The 16,392-nt window shown below is 40.6% G+C and overlaps 1 long non-coding RNA gene and 1 other non-coding gene across 2 annotated transcripts; both read left to right on the forward strand.

The window, feature by feature from the left end:
- Positions 1 to 1,625: 1,625 nt before the first annotated feature.
- Positions 1,626 to 1,731, forward strand: LOC128576207 (U6 spliceosomal RNA). The gene has a single exon (XR_008377311.1). It is a non-coding gene; the product is annotated as a U6 spliceosomal RNA (small nuclear RNA).
- Positions 1,732 to 4,574: 2,843 nt separating this feature from the next.
- LOC128575811 (uncharacterized) lies at positions 4,575 to 15,182 on the forward strand. Its single transcript, XR_008377173.1, has 3 exons — positions 4,575 to 4,667; positions 5,077 to 5,221; positions 15,059 to 15,182. It is a non-coding gene; the product is annotated as an uncharacterized LOC128575811 (long non-coding RNA).
- Positions 15,183 to 16,392: the final 1,210 nt, after the last annotated feature.

Consider the following 16,392-nt stretch of genomic DNA (forward strand, 5'->3'; position numbering starts at 1 on the left):
TTGAGATGGGGCCTAGGGAGGAAATTCAAACAGAAGACATGTTGCATTTTAAAGACCAGGTCTCCCCTCCTGGACTTTTTTCCTGCAGCGTTCTGTACTGAATGAGAATGGCTCTCCCATCTCAGCTGCCAATCAGTTGAATATTTATTCCATCTTCCCCACCAAATATAATTTTTTAAAGCACTGAACTATGGCAGGAGAAGAGAGCTTTTAAAATAAATGATTAAGCCCTAGAATTTCAGGAAGGTTGGGAAGTCATTTAAAAGTTTTTTCAGAATTATTCATCTCTCTCTTTAAAATATTGATCAGATCTAGAGTTTCCTTTGCCAACTGTTCTGTCTCAACAGAGGCAAGATTTTCATGAGCAGTTACATTAATAATCAGCACTCTCCATCTTCCCAAGATGACACCACCTTCCTTCCTTTCCTCAATCCTTCCTTCTTCCCTCCACACGCCCTGTGGTGTGTGCAACGTGCCTTCCTGGGTGAAGTGGGAATTATCGGAAGAATAAGCCCAATGGCAGTCTATCGCTTCACAACATCCACCATCTGAGGACATGTGAAAAACTGTATTAATACAGAACTATAGCATTCAAAAAGCTGTTTGCTAAAGTAGGCTATGGGAAAATGATATGAATATACAGAAATAAAAAAGAGAAGAGAGCTAAGAACTCACCTTTATGAACTCTAGTTTATGCAAAGGACACGTCTTTTTGTTGTCATCGTCATTTTGAACATAATCTTTTTACTCCATAGCCTTGTAAGACAGACAGTATTTTTCCTAATTTTTAGATAGAAAATTGAGGACTAGAGAGATTTTCTCAAGATCAAATGGAAATAAATGTCCGTGCTGGGGCATAATCCCAGACTGTCATCTCTACAGGAAATTGTATAGACAACCGAAAAGAGATTCAGAGGGAAGTTGCGGCAGGACCAGACATGAGTTAGTATTTGTAAGGTGGCCAAAAAGAGGATAGCATTCTGGGTAGATGAAACAACAGCAGCAAAAAAAGATGATTTAAAAGAAAAGGGCATGATTAGGTTAAAAGAATGGGGTGGGGGGGAACGCAGCTGACAAGCAAACATTAATTCTTACTAAATCATGAATGGGATGGTGTGTGTTTTATTGAGCTGTTGATTTAACAAGGAATATGGTAGCAGAATAAGCCGTTGCCATAAAAAGACAAATGACTTCTGCATTTTTATAGTTTCCAGTCACTATATTGCCATGAAACTATGCCAGAAGAGTACAGGGAAGATTCTAGTCTCCAGGAGCATTTGATAAACTCTCCTCTGAATGAGTCTTGTCCAGTAGGGCCCAGAGCAAAATTGAGAGGAAGCGATTTATTTGCCAAAGCTCTATTGCTATTTAGAGGGAGCCTGATGCAAAGCTGCAAAATGAATCTGCCAAGTGCTCTCCCCTTGGGTTCGTCTGTTGCTGCAAAGTTAAAAGTTCCCTTCAGAATTACAACATGAAGCACAGCACCATGGGAATTCCTGGAAACGTCCTTCTTGTGAAGTGATTGCATAATTCTTGGTGCCAATGGCAGTGACTGTAACTTACATTTAGCAAAGCTTTAAGATTACAGATATAAAGATGTAATGACATTAAAAAACAATAGTGCTGTGCATGCTTCGGCTGCACATATACTAAAATTGGAACGACACAGAGAAGATTAGCATGGCCCCTGCGTATGACATGGGGCAAATTCGTGAAGCATTCCATATTAAAAAAAAAACAATAGTGCTCATGAATTGAAAAACAAGGAGTTACGGTGCTTGCAGGAAAGGGAGGTCGAAGAGTATTTTAATAACAGAGTAGTTTAATAGCAGAAATGAGTTGGTCAAGCATGAAAAGCTGGTGTAGAACTCTGTGATGGTGGGAGGGAAGGCCTCTGACTCCTGGGTGCACCTGCTTCCTCTGTAAAGGGCCAGATGATCAATCCCTTAGTCACTGCCGTACAAATGGCCTCTCTTGCAATTGCTCAGTTCTGCAGTTGTGTTGCAAAAACCTCCCTAGAAAATACTTAAACAAATGGGCATGAGTACGGTGCAATAAAACTTTTTTTTTTTTTAAATAAACAGGCGTCATGGTTTGCTGAGCTTTGTCTTTTTTTTTTTTTTTAAGAAAGTTTATTTCAGTCTAGAATGTGGGTACATACATTTTGGTTACATAATTTGCTTTTGTAAACATTTAGTCTAAGTTATATGTGTACCCTTTGCCCAGAAGGTATGCAATGACCTTTGTCCTAAGCTATTTATTTAAAATGCATCTGTTGCCTGTGCCCTGTACATAGACCTGTGGGGGGTGGTACCCTAACAGCTTCTGAGGAAGCGTGCCTTTCCCATCCACTATCTACTGTAATTACCTCTCTGTTGATTCTGGGTTTGACTGTCTGATTTAGTCTGGGCAACGGCAATTCAGCAAATGTGACACTGGCAGAGGCTGTGAGTACTTGTGTATCAGGACTTGCCTTCCTGGAACTTACCCGTGACATATTAAGGAGCTGAGGTTAGACCCCTCAGTAGTGAGAGACCACATCCTCAGAGACGTCCAGCAGAAATGCACACGGAGATGAGGCATGTGTGTAAGCTCATCTTAGACCCTCACACTACGTGGAGCCTCCAGATGCTACAGCTACAGGAGTGAACCCACCAATCCAACTGTGAGAAAAAAAAAACACTAGGTTTGGGGTGGCTTGCTGTGTGATAGTAGGTAACCGATGCAGTTACTTTGACTAGGTATTGCCAGGACATGCCCTGATAATCTTGAAATCAAGTGCACAGTATGACATGGAAACCAGTAGACCTGGCTTGAGTGGAAGCGCCAATGTCACCCGAGGGATCCAACCCGTGTGCCTCTCACTCCCTCATCCGCAGTTTGGAGCATTAACAGTACACAGCCTTGCCACCTGCCTGACATGGACGTAAAATGCTGGATGCTCTATGCTCCATATCACTGATTTTCAAAATTAGCATTAAACATGACCATTCTACAGTAAGATAATTTCATAACATTGAAATTATTGGATCAAAATATAGGTATATATTTTAATGTATATTTTCAATATTACCTAATCTTGCCATAGTCCCTTTCAAAGTGCTTCTACCAATTTATATTATGGCCAGTAATACAAGATTCTCTAAACACTCACCTTCCCTGCATATCATAAAAGTTTTAGAAACGGACCATGGTGATATTCAAAAAACGGTGCATTAGAACTTGTATTTGTATTTTTTAAATTAATTAACATCCTTCAACCTATTTTTATGTCATTTTTGTTTATTTTTCGACAAATTCACTTTTGAGGTCCTCTATTCATCTTTCTCCACATGTCCTGAAACTTTTTTAATGGATTTTAATATAAATTAGCCTTTTGCCATGGTGGTAATTGTGGCAGGTAATTACCACCATTTGATGTTCGTGTGGGATGTGGTATTTTGTTTTGGAGGGGCATGCAGAATATATTGTTGTATAGTCCAAGTCGGTAATACCCCCCATTGCTCAGAGAAACCTTTCCCAACAATATTTTCATTAATTGGTGTATTTTTTTAAGTCTTCTACGGCTGCGTTCTTTAATATTTAAGCATTTTATTTATATGAGTATTTTTCAGTATCAAAAAAAAGGTAATATAAGAGCTACTAGGATTCTGGTGTTTAATGTATTTAGTTTGGAGATTGTTTAGCCCGCCTCCCCTGCTCCCCACGAAGGGAGCGTCTCATTATTTCTCCGATGTCCATTCCTTCCTCGTGGCTCATACTTACTTGGGAATGTTTTAGAATTGGATATTCTTTCCCAGGGGTCTATCTCTCTGGCCTAAAATGTAAACTTCTTCTAATTGCTGGCATTCTATCACACGTTTTGATAAGTAATGTGCTTGTGTCTCTTATCATTTTTCCCTGCAAACTTTAAGATACTAATGTCACATGTAGTTTTTCCACATAAAACTTTAAAAGCAAATTACCTACTTTCAGAAAAGAAAAAAAAATATTTTTTTATCCCATTATGCTCACTGATTAGTGCAGAGAGAAACATCATTGTGTCAATCCTGACTCCTCCCGCCCCGTAACGAAGGCACCCTGCCATTCATTCCTGTCTTCTTTTGTGTTTCTCCAAAGAGTCCTACGTGGTGTTCACGTGTTTTTGGAATCCCTGAAGTTCCAAAGGTGTTTAATTGTTGGCCCTCCTTGTTGTCGCCATCTCCGTGTTGAAACGCACCCTTTTCATTACATCTCCTAGCTGGCCAGTTTGTGTAGAGCGACACCGTTGAGTTTCTATATTCATTCTCTGACAGCCCCATTACTCAGTATTGTTGCTATTATTATATAATTACTAACATTTTTCCTAGTTTTGAAACAGGTTATTTACAAATAATTAAAACTTACTATCCCTGGTGGCGCTTGTGGCTCAAAGCCAGAGGGGGCGGGTTCAAACCTGGCCCTGGCCAAAAAAAACTGCAAAAAAACTTACTGTTCCTCCTTTTTTTCAACATTGAAATGTAATCCTGAGGCCTCCTGGTTCAGAGCTAGGCTCTTGGCCTCTGGATCCAGGCTGCTGTGCTTATTATCCAGCTTCAAAACTGAATTTCTGAACCTCTCTGTGGTCCTGTTTTCTCATCTGTACAATGGAGACAATGACCTGCTTCCCAGGGCTGCTGAGGGCCAGAGTAAGTTAATGCATGCAAAGTGTTTAGACCAGTGCTTCACATTTGGCAAGGACTCAGTTATGTTATCACTCTTTGTTTCCTCATCCACTCAATTTACAAATATCACAGAAACCTATTGTTCATTCTGGCTGGTCATGGAGGACAATCTAAAGGCTTTGTGATGTGGGTTAAATCCAAGTGCTTCACAAAGTTACAGTATTATTCAAATGCAAGAGAATTATGAGCTGCTGGGACACAATCCCATGTTTTATTCAACTAGCCTTTCCTAGGTGCTGGTAGAATTAGAGGAGGACTAGAGCCCAGATTTAGAGTTTATCTCATTTTTTAAGAAAGCGTTTTTCATTTTGTCTTCTATAGCATTAAATTCAGGTGAGGGATCCAGATTGCTGATTGGGTGTTCTTTCTCTAGGGGGCAACAGAGAAAAGCACGGAAGGTTCTCTTTGTGAACACACCCCATGGCCTTTTAATGTGTTTTGGTTTCGTACATAGAGCTGGATGGAAACCCACGTTGCGAGTAACAGCGAAGAGTGACTCAGTACATATCACACGCCAGGTACGCGGCTAACTATTCTATATTCACTGCATTATCTATTTCACTCAAAATTTAGTATGTAAGAAATAGTATCATCTTTACTTTACACAAATGGCCAGAAAGCATATGAAAAAAAAAAAATGTTCAACAACACTGCAATCAGAGAAATGCAAATTAAAATCACAGTGAGATATTTTATACCAATCAGAATGGCTTATTATTAAAAAGAAAAAAATGTTGATGAGGATGTACAGAAAAGGGAAAATATATATATATATATATTTGTATGTAAGTTTGAACAGGTACATTTACCTGTATATATATATACTGTTGATAGGAATGCAAACTAGTACAACCTCTATGGAAAACAGTGTGAATAGAGATTTCTCAAAGAACTAAAAACAGAGCTACTATCCCACCCAGCAATCCTACCGTGGGCATATTCCCAAAGGAGAAGAGATCATTATATCAGAGAGATGCTCGCACTCGGGTGTTTACCACTATGTTGTTCACAATAGCAAAGATGTGGAATCACCCAAGGTGAGCACCGGTGGATAACTGGATAAGGGAAATGTGGTGTATGCAGGAGATGGAATCCCATCCGGCCATAAGAGGAAGGGAATTGGATTTCTGCAGCAACACATTTGGAACTGAGAGCCATCACCTTAAGTGAAGCAGATCAAAAACAGAAACTCAAAAGCTTCATGCTCTCACCTATAAGTAGAAGCTGGAGGGTGTGTAGACATGGGCACAGGTGTGGAGTGACAGTCACGGTGGGGCGAGAGTGTGAGAAACCACTTAGTGGGAACAATGCATGCAATGCAGGTGACCGTCACACTGAAAGCCCAGACAGGCTTCACCACCGTGCACATATGCACGTAAGAGAGCTGCACTTACACCTCTTACGTTTATATACACAAAGATGCATCTTTTTTTATGTGTGTGTGTATACTATTTTTTATTCAAATTAATATGAGGGCACAATTTTGGGGTTACATTGTTCTCACTTCAGGGTAAAGTTCCATACAAAAATATATCTTATAGAAAAGGAAAGTGTATCAGAAAGTTTAAAGAAATGATGTAGACACCTGCATCTGGAAGTCGGGACCTGGGACCCCACACTCTGAACCCAGGGTCTACGTGCTCTCTTACACGTGTCTGGGCCAGGGTGGGCCTGAGGGCGGCTTTCCCACCCCACTTTCCTAAGCTTTTCTCTGCCTCCCTTTAGAACCTATCCCTCCTATTCTGAATGTATTTGATCTTCATAAACAATCTGGCGTCCATCATTTATACCTGCACATCAACTGCAATCTTGTCATTTCTTCTGCGATGACGACAAGGAAAAAGAGTCTGCGTTTAAAGAATCCAGAGCGTTCGTTTCATTACTACTTAGAAGTTTTTCGAGTATGTGTCATCTTTATACATGAAGACCCTGGGACTCACAGATAATAAGCCGTTTGTTCAATGTCACGCAGCTAGGCTCTGTGACGATGACTTAGATTTAGGTCACTAAGACTTAATTTTCTCTGAAAAACTGAAAGTGGTATGTCCTGTTACAGAAACTTTAGACGCAGAAAGTTTCCATCGGCCTCGTGGGGCTCAGTAGAGTAAGCCAGGGGCCCCTTCTACTCTGCTCCCAGACAGCGCTTCAGGCTGCTTTTCCTGCCTCCTTTAATATATGCAATCCCCAGGTTACAAACGAGATAGGTTCTGTGGGTTCTTAAGTTAACTTTGTATGTAAGTTTGAACAGGTACATTTACCTATTACCTGTAAGAGCCTCTGTTCGTAAGTGCGAGTTGTATGTCAGTTAGATGTTTGTAACTTGGGGGCTTGTAGTCGCTTCCATTCGTAAATGCAAATTGTACATAAGTCAGATGTCCGTGACTTGTGGACTGCCTGTAACCTGCACCCTAACTCTTAGCTGTCAAGACACGTTGATCTTTTACTTGTGCTACTAAAGCACGGGAAATGCTGAGCTGCTGGCTGACAATGCATTCAAGTTAGACGCGGCCCACTTACCCTGGAATCCGGGGGAACTGCAGCTGACTGGGAAGGTGTGAGAAGTGAAGGACGCAGGAAAAACAATGAAAATTCAACGCATTACTCTTACAAATATTGGTGGCATCTTCTTGTTAGGTGTTGTGACTAAAACTGTATCAACTGTCCTCACAGACAGGTGTCCTGCAGCAATAATGACGCGATATTCAGAGGGCTCGGCCACACTGAGCGCAAGTCCACGCTTTATCTTCATCAGATCGCCCATCGGGTGAGGCCGACGTGATCATTAATACCATCCCCTCATTTACAGATAACCACACTAAAGCCTGGAGAAATCACACAACTGGCCCGATGTCTCATGGTGCACAGCTGCAATTTCTGCTCAGTCTGGTTTCAGAGAACACCGCTACATCTATCGTCCTATCTTCTTGTTGATGGCAATGATGATATAGTTGTAATTTTTAGCACTTTTTTTCATCCTCAAAGCTCATAGCACCCTCAAACTTCCAGGCTCAAATGATCCGCTTGCCTCAGCCTCCCGAGTAGCTGGGATTACAGGCACCTGCCACAACCCCCAGCTATTTTTTGAGATGAGGTCTTTCTCTGGCTCAGGCTGGTCTCAAACCCGTGAGCTCAGGCAACCCGCCCACCTCGGTCTCCCAGAGTGCTGGGATTATAGGCGAGAGCCGCCGCACCCCACCCTGCACATGGGTCTTAAGGGGACACACTGATGCTTTGTCATATGCACACCGTGTGTAACCAAAATTTTTACCCATGTTTGCAACATTTCCATCCACCCAAAAAGGGCATCTGTGCCTTGTCCCTGCCGGTCATAAATCCTTAAGGGAACCGCCATCTTGATGTTGATCCTCACATTAACATCCCAGTTTGTGTCTGGGTTCTTTTTACTCACCAAAATGTTTCCTAAGTTCATCCATATAGCTGTGAACACCAATAATTCATAATTTTAAGTTTTTAAAGTTTTTTTTGTTGTTGTTGTTCTTTACTTTTCCTGAAGAGAGCTTCAACATGTGACTATAACACCATTTTTAGGTCTGTTAATTTGTTGGCAAGTGTATGGACGATCTTTAGCCTTTGGCTATTACAATTACTAACAGATTCTGTACTGTGAAAATTCTTATGTAAGTATTTTTGCTATAATATGCTTTTATTTTTATTGAGAACTTGAATCACGATAGACTTCTTGGGACTAGGTGCAGTCGTTGGTCTGTGGACTGGGGGTCAGTCCCAGATCCCCACTTCTACGGAAACCCACCTCTTCTCGGCCTCACAGTTGGCCGTGCAGAACTCATGGAGAGGAAGAGCTGGCCCTCAGATACATGGGATTTACATCCTGCGAACGCTGTGTTTAGTTCAGGATTGGTTGAAAAACTCTATAGATAAGTAGAGCCGTGCTGTTCAGACCTGTGTCGTTCAAAAGTTAACTGTAAGTGCACGGTTAACTAAAAATTGCTGAACAATTTTAAGCTGGTTATTTTTATTATTTTTTTTTTTGCCTCCCACCATGACCATATGCAAGTCAACTTGTTCCGTATCTTCCCTAACATCTGGCATTGTCAGATTTTTTTGTTGTTACTTTTTGCCACTCTACGTAGGAGATTATTCTTTGCCATGTTTTTCATTTGCATTTTTCTGATGACTAACCACGCTGAGCCTTTTTTTCATAGACTGTTAGACAGCATTATATCTTCTTACTGAGGACCTATTCAAGTATTTGGCCCCTTTTCCCCTATGTTGTATGTTGCAGTGGACATGGACAGTTGTCTGTAAAAATGTTTCTTTTTTCTTCCTTCTGTCCATAGGAAGTCAATCCCTAATATATCCTTGTGTGCTGAAATCTCTACCTCAGCATCTGTGTCTAAAAATACACCACCCACAGTTATTTTTACCAATTAAGTGTGATGCCAGGGTTTGGAGAAGAATTATTTGTCACCTGTCTGGTTGTACAGGCTCATCACTGGTGATCAGAGTAGTGCAGGCAGGTCTTGGTACTAGATTGTGTCAAACTAAGACCAGGCAGCCAAGATTTAACAGTCAGTGACTGAACTCTGGAGAAAGTTAAGCATTAACTCAATGCAAGTTTGGTGAACAAGGTAAAGAATTTGGATGGAAAATAACAGGATCCTGACACAGGATCCCCCCAAATTTTACAAGGTCAAAATTGAGGCTGCATAAGTGGCCCACATTTTCCTGCTGAGATCTAGCACATCTTCAGGACAAGAAGACCAGGAAGAGGCTTCCCCCTCTAACACACCTGCCCCCTCTTTTCAGGATCTACCTCACCATTCCCTCCTGGCCACCAGATTGAGCCACACCTGATGGTAGCAACAGGCATTGCAAAACTTGGTTCACCGATCACAGTGGAGTTATTAGGACCCCGAAATAATAGCGGCCACATGGCCAACCTTGTTCACCAGACTCCCATTGACTTGATGTTTAATTTTCTCCAGAGCTCAGTCACTCTGACTGTTAAATTTTGGCTGCCTGGTCCCAGTTTGACACTATCTAGTGCCAAATACACATAGTGGTATTTATTATTGAGTAGTTATTATTACAATGAGTGGCAGACAAGAGGCCTGACCCGTGCAGATTTACAGGGCTGTTTAACCAAGCACAGACATAACAGATGAGCAGACAATGAAAATAATATTCATCTTGTACCTATAGAAAAAACAAGAAAAGGGTCCCCATGAAGCTGAGGGCAGCTGTTCCAATGACAACAACAACAAAAATCATGATTCTTTGCCAATTTTCTGTGCCTGAGCAGTTTAAAGATCTGTGGCATATTGAGTAGAGAGAAGTTGGGGTCCCATGAAGGAATGATCCCACCACACCTGGACAAATAGATATACCCAAGATTCTCCCAGATTTTTCCCAAAGTCAATGTGGCCATTTGTTCAGGTAACTTCACACTGAGGAAAGGGGAGTAGCAACATTTCAGACACTGTTAGACACAGTGTAAACTTATGATCTGAGCTGGCATTGAAAAGATGAATCCTATGTACTCAATTTTGATATGAGGACAATTAATGACAATTATGGTTATGGGGGGGAACAGAAAGAGGGAAGGAGGGAGGTGGGCGGGGCCTTGGTGTGTGTCACACTTTATGGGGGCAAGACATGATTGCAAGAGGGACTTTACCTAACAATTGCAATCAGTGTAACCTGGCTTATTGTACCCTCAATGAATCCCCAACAATAAAAAAAAAAAAAAAAGAAAAGAAAAGAGGAGGCCTGAGGCATCATCAAGGCCCTTCTGTTAGAGGGACACGCGGTGGCCAGCCAATCACCAGGCCCTCGCCCCGTCAGCATTAACCAGTGGGTTGATACCATGTCTGTGAGCATCTTGGTGTGACTTCCCTAGTCCCTCAGGGCAGTCTCTGTGTTGGTCTCTTGGCAGCTAGGGTCACAGCCAGCATGGAGAAGGCTGAGTGAAACTTTCTGACAGCAGACCTTCCTGTCTGCCATGGTCTCAATGTTTATCTTCTTAAGCTAAAATTCTAAAGTTAAAATCCTAATCCCACAAGGTAATAGTATTAGACCCTCTGGGAGGTGATGAGGTCATGAGGGTGGAGCCTTATGAATGAAATTAGTGCCCTTATAAGAAGCTCGAGGGATTTCCTTTGCTGCTCGTATCATGTGCAGGAAGTGGCTGGAAGTCCCTGTCAGAGAGGGACAGGCCATCTCTGGTCACTGAGCCTCCCGGCTCCTTGATCATGGACTTTTCATCCTCCAGACCTGTGAGAAATAATTTCCTGTTGTTATCAGCAGCTCAGCCTGTGGCAATTTGTTATAGCAGCCAGGAGGGTGAACCAAAAACACATCCCATCTCAGATGAGGAGGCTGAAATGAACACCACCCTTAAAGAGCTCAAAGATGCAGAAATCACGCCCCCAGGCACATGCCCATGCCATTTGAAAGGAGACCCCTGCACAGTAGAGATGGATTTTGGAGAGTGTAGGAACCTGGGAATGTTACCGTAGGTAGGTAGCACAGGAGACCATGCGTCCATGGTTAAGTTAATTATTATCCTGAATTATATCAGTGGGACCAATGTAATTGCGACAATCCTTACAAGAGGGACAAAGGAAGAATTAGATGAAGGAAAAGGAGGACATGGCGAGGGACACAGAGATGGAGGCGGGGACTACAAGCCAAGAAGTACAGGTGGAAACTAAAAAAGAAGCCTCCGCCAGGAGCCAGCCTGCCAACACTTTGACGTTAGCCCGGAGAAATCAGCTTCAGGCTTCTGACATTTAAATGTGAGAGAACAAGTGTGTGCTCTTTTGAGCCATTAAGTATGCATTAATTTGTTGCAGTAGCCCCCGGAAACTCCCAGAACAGGATTTGGGGGTGAACTTTATCCCTCTAAAGATGGTGTTCCATTGTTGTCTAGACTCCCTGTGGGGAAGTCAGTCACCACTCCTATCCTTGTTCACTGTATAAAATAAAATCTCTTTCTCTAAGTGCTTTTGCAATTCTTTCTTTATCTTGGTTTTCAGCAGTTTGACTATGAAATGCCTAGTTATAAGAAGATAGTTTCCTTCGTCTTTGTAATTCATCAAGTTCTGTTCATTTTTGCAATCATTTTCTTTCAGTTTGATTCATTTTAATTACTTTGACTTCTTGTCACCTAATCCTTTCCACTGTTGTGCCCAAGTCACGGGACCCCCACATAAATCACCTTGAGACCAAGTCCCATGCAAAAGCAAGAGGTTGTTTATTTACAAACTCGAGCCTGGACTTCCTGCTCCTGATGCAGCAGGAGAGCAGAGAAGCCCCAATCTCCAAAAGGAGGAAGGTTTTAAGGGTACAGAAAAGAAAAAAGGGAGGGGGTGTGAGGCTGAGGCTAGCTAGGGGGGAGCCAGGGGACCCAGCAGTTGTCCTTGACTGTCTGGAAAGTGCTGTTATCGTGCTCAGAGGCCACGTAAGAGCATGGATCATGGGGCAAGGGCGGGGTTCCGGGAAGGGAGCAGGTTGCCTAACGCCTTTGGTATGCAGCTGCAAAATGAAGACTGAGGGACAAGGTGAAGTTAATTTTAACAAAATGGAGTTAACTTGGTCCTTACACCATTCCTTGCATAATTTTCTATTGCTAACGCCATCTTTTCTGTTTGAGCTATTGCATGTTTAATTCCAGGAATTTCATTCTGTGACTATTTTTCATCACTCTGAAATCCACCCCCAACTTTTTTTTTTTTTTCGCCAGTTCTTGACCAAGATTTCCTGCAAATTCATTAACAGATTTATTTTCTTCTAATTATAACATCTGGGATTCATGCACGTCTGTTTATACTCATCAATTTGTTTCTTGACTGTGAGTCGTATTTTTGTGCTTTTCTAAATTCCTAGTATTATTATTATTATTTTTTTGTGTGTGTGCTGGTATTCTGAACTATTGAGCAAGAGATTGGGAGTTCTTTGATCTTCACTTGTACAATGCTAGATGTGTTTCTAATGGGCACTTAAATTATGGAAGTTTTATCTTGATCCTGTGGTAACTTGGGTTAGACCTTCCAGGGGTGGCCAAGCACATGCTGATTATTTGAGGACAGTTTTGCTTATTTGTGGTCTCAGACATTGAGCAAAATATATACATGGACTTTTCTTTTTTTTTATGCTCATCAGCTTTCATTTGTGTTTGTGTATTTAATGTGTAACCCAAGGTAATTCTTATTCTTCCAATTTGTGGCAGAGAGGGGAAAAAAAGGTTGGACAGCCCTGAAACATTGCCTTAGTTTCAGGATTTAATGTAATGCTTAGGTCTTTGATGACCTCTCACCTGACTCATAGCACTTCCAGAATTTCAGAAGAAAGCTTGTGTTTATTAAGACCATCTCCAAAGCATTGGCCAGCACAGCCTAGTTCTGCCCAGCTGTCTCTTAGCTGTTACTTTCAGCCCAACTTCTTCAGTGCATGACCTGCACAGATACAGTTCTGGAGTCAGGTAAGAATTAAGATGAATTTCTATGTAGATTTCAAGGCTCTTCCTTCCAAGGAATAGTCTGCCTTGAATTTCTAGCTGCTCTGTGAATCCCTAAATCTAACCTCTTACTGGTTTGTTGTGAGATGACCGCTATTTTCTGCTTCAGCTGTGTTTCCCTTGAACTATCTGGATAGCATACCAGGGAGCATAGTTATAAATAATCTTCAGCTTCTTTCATGGTCTCCCAATAGGTGCTACCAAAACCCACATCACCCAGGTTTGCATAACCTTTACTTTCTAGTTCTGTAGCATATTTATGATTATGCTGAAAAAGAATGACTCATGGCATTCATTCAATCAAACCAAACATGTTTTTTACAGAAAAAAAATATTTTAAGTCAAAAAACTAGGATTTTACACAGAAATACAGGTGGGGAAGGCATAGTGAATATTTAGAAACTAGTATTTAACTTATGTTTTTGTTTCTGCCTCATTTTGGAACTCAGTTAGTAGAGATAATCTATATGTTAATAGGTATAATAAATAATAGTAATAATAAGTAATTGCTATCAATAAAATGAGTAGAAAATTGTATAAAGCCTCCTCAATCTTCATACAATCTTCTCCCTACAATCTTCTCTCTTCTTAAAAGATAGCTGTGTTTGTGGATTGGTAGTTCTATCGTCCTCTTGTGTAGAACCCCACAAGTCTGACAGCCTCACCCCGCTGTTTGCCATCTCTGTCTTCATTAGACCAAGTGGGCTGTGCTTCCATACCTAGAGGCCTGCTTACACTTAACTAACACTCATAATCGCTTCATGGAATGATTTTCAAGTCCCACCTTGCTGTTCTATCCAGAGCACGTTTCTACCTTTTTGTAACATAGATAAGCAGAGAATTTTTCAGATATTCAAATTCTGGTTCCTTTCTGCTTAATGATTTATTTTCCACTTTATCTCATTCCTCTTACATTCTACTGTAAGCAACCAAGATTAACCAGGTCAGGCCTTCAGCACATTGCTTAGAAATCTCCTCAGCTAAATATCCAGATTTTTAAAGGAATTTCTACTGTCCATAAAACACTAGAACACAGTTTGGTCAAGTTCTTTGTTACTTAATAACAAGGCGTAGTTTTAATTCTGTTTTCAGTACTTTTTTTTTCATTTCCATCAGAGACTTCACTAGAATTACACTTAACATTCATATTCCATTGACAACTTCTTGAAGACAATCTATTATTTTTCCTAGTGGACATCTTAAAACTCTTAAACTTAAAACTCTTCAACTTGTTAACAAGTTTCAAAGCTACCTCCATATATTTGGGTATTTATTACAGTGGTACCTTACTTTCTAGTACCAAAGTCTATACTAGTTCTTTAAAGAAACAGAACAAGGGAATGGACAGGTAAATAAATAAATAGATGGGAAGGAATTTGCTCACATGACTATCAAGGTTCATGATCTTTGTATTGTAGGCAAATTTTCCTTAGTTAACTTATTTCAAAAGTAACATTAATAACAATTACCTTGCAAAATTATTTGAGAAGTGAATGATTGTGATGATGTCAGCACAACTTTTGACACTTGATAAATTCACAGCTAATGAAAGTTTATTTTAGCCCTCTTCTTTTGGGTTTTACAAGCAAACATGGTTCCTTTGACTGGCGGTCTTTTTAATTAGTGTTCTTACCTAATGCCTTTATATTCTCCGTGGAAACTCAGTCTGTTTTCTCAGAGCTCAAGAGATTAATCAACTCAAATTATGAGTGGCAAAATCTCATGAATTGTTAGAATATTTACACAGCAGATGAGAATTTTTTATTCTTGAATACATTAAATCAAGTCAAAGGCCTTCTTTGGTAAGCATTTGGATTTCTCAAGAGTGGATTTATTTTTTTTTTTCCTTTTTCAGAAAACTGATTGGTGCAAAGATATCTCAGATTTAACAGTGAAAGCCAGATGTACTTAGGAAACAACTCACCACCTGCAGGCAGCCTGAAGAGTTCCCCAACTGCAGAACAGAAATTGTAAGTGCCTAATAAATCTTTTTTTGAATATATTTTTGAAGATCCATCCTTTACTTCACTTTGGTAGAACAACACATCCCCACCTCCCATATGACTGCTAGCACTGTAATTCTACCAAAGTTGGGACAAATTACTATGTCATAAAAAATAACTCTTTATTCAAAGAGTTTATAATTTCATTGGGACAAAGACAAGCCATGCTTATTTTCAAAATATAGATAAGTTTAGAAGATATTATGTGAGTAAGAGACAAAACGAGTGCCAGAGAAGAGTTCAAAGATGGTCAAGAAACAGGAGCACCACAGTGGGCTGTGATCAGAGTTTTTATAGTGAAGAACATACAAATATGATCACAAAAAAACATGATGAGATAATCAGCTCAATTATCTAAGAGGTGCCATGCCTACAAGAAATCTTTTAAATAAAATATATATCTCCTGATAGGTGAGCACTTCTGTCTAGCTGCACTTTCAGGAAACAGGTGACTGGTCTCCAAATATAATAGTATTTATATAAATACTATTTATATAATAGATATCTTTGCACCAATATCTTTGCAAAATGTTCCAGTTAGAACACATATATTGCTTTGTATCCTGAAAACTAAAGTTTATTGCTATCACATCACAAGTTCATTTCCTGCTGACATTGGTGGTGAGAGTGGCTCTGCCCTATTCACCTAGGAGCCAGGCTGGTGTGTGTTCCTCCATTTTGTAACTGAGTCAACTGGAGTGCAAGAGCGTCTTGGTCTCCAAAACAAAGGAGGAGCAGCTACGGGGTGACACATATGGCTCATGTTTGCTTTCAGCAAGAATTGATGCTGAATGTCACCCTTTATCAGGTGGAGTCATGTGACCCTGCCTAACCATGTGAGGTTTGAACATGTGGGTGAGGACATGAAGCATGTGTTCAGCACAGGTGGCTCTTATGGGCCACCATTCCTTTACTCCCTTTCTTCCCACAGACATAGCATAGTCATACCTTTCTCCAGGGAGGTAACTCAAATTCAAAGACTGAGCCAATTAAGTTTATCATGTTCGAAGTCTGGGATACCTGAGTAATACATAATGAGCTAGAAGCCTAGTTATGTATGTGGCATAGAACAAAGAAAGGATAATATGTAGGTTATAGTTCTCTATAGAAAGAGAGCCAATGGCAGATATAGGTAGGTAGGGAGGTAGACGGATGGATGGATACATAGATAGATAGAGAGATGATA

The sequence above is a fragment of the Nycticebus coucang genome, chromosome 23, assembly GCF_027406575.1.
Source record: "Nycticebus coucang isolate mNycCou1 chromosome 23, mNycCou1.pri, whole genome shotgun sequence".
In the NCBI taxonomy this organism is placed as follows: domain Eukaryota; kingdom Metazoa; phylum Chordata; class Mammalia; order Primates; family Lorisidae; genus Nycticebus; species Nycticebus coucang.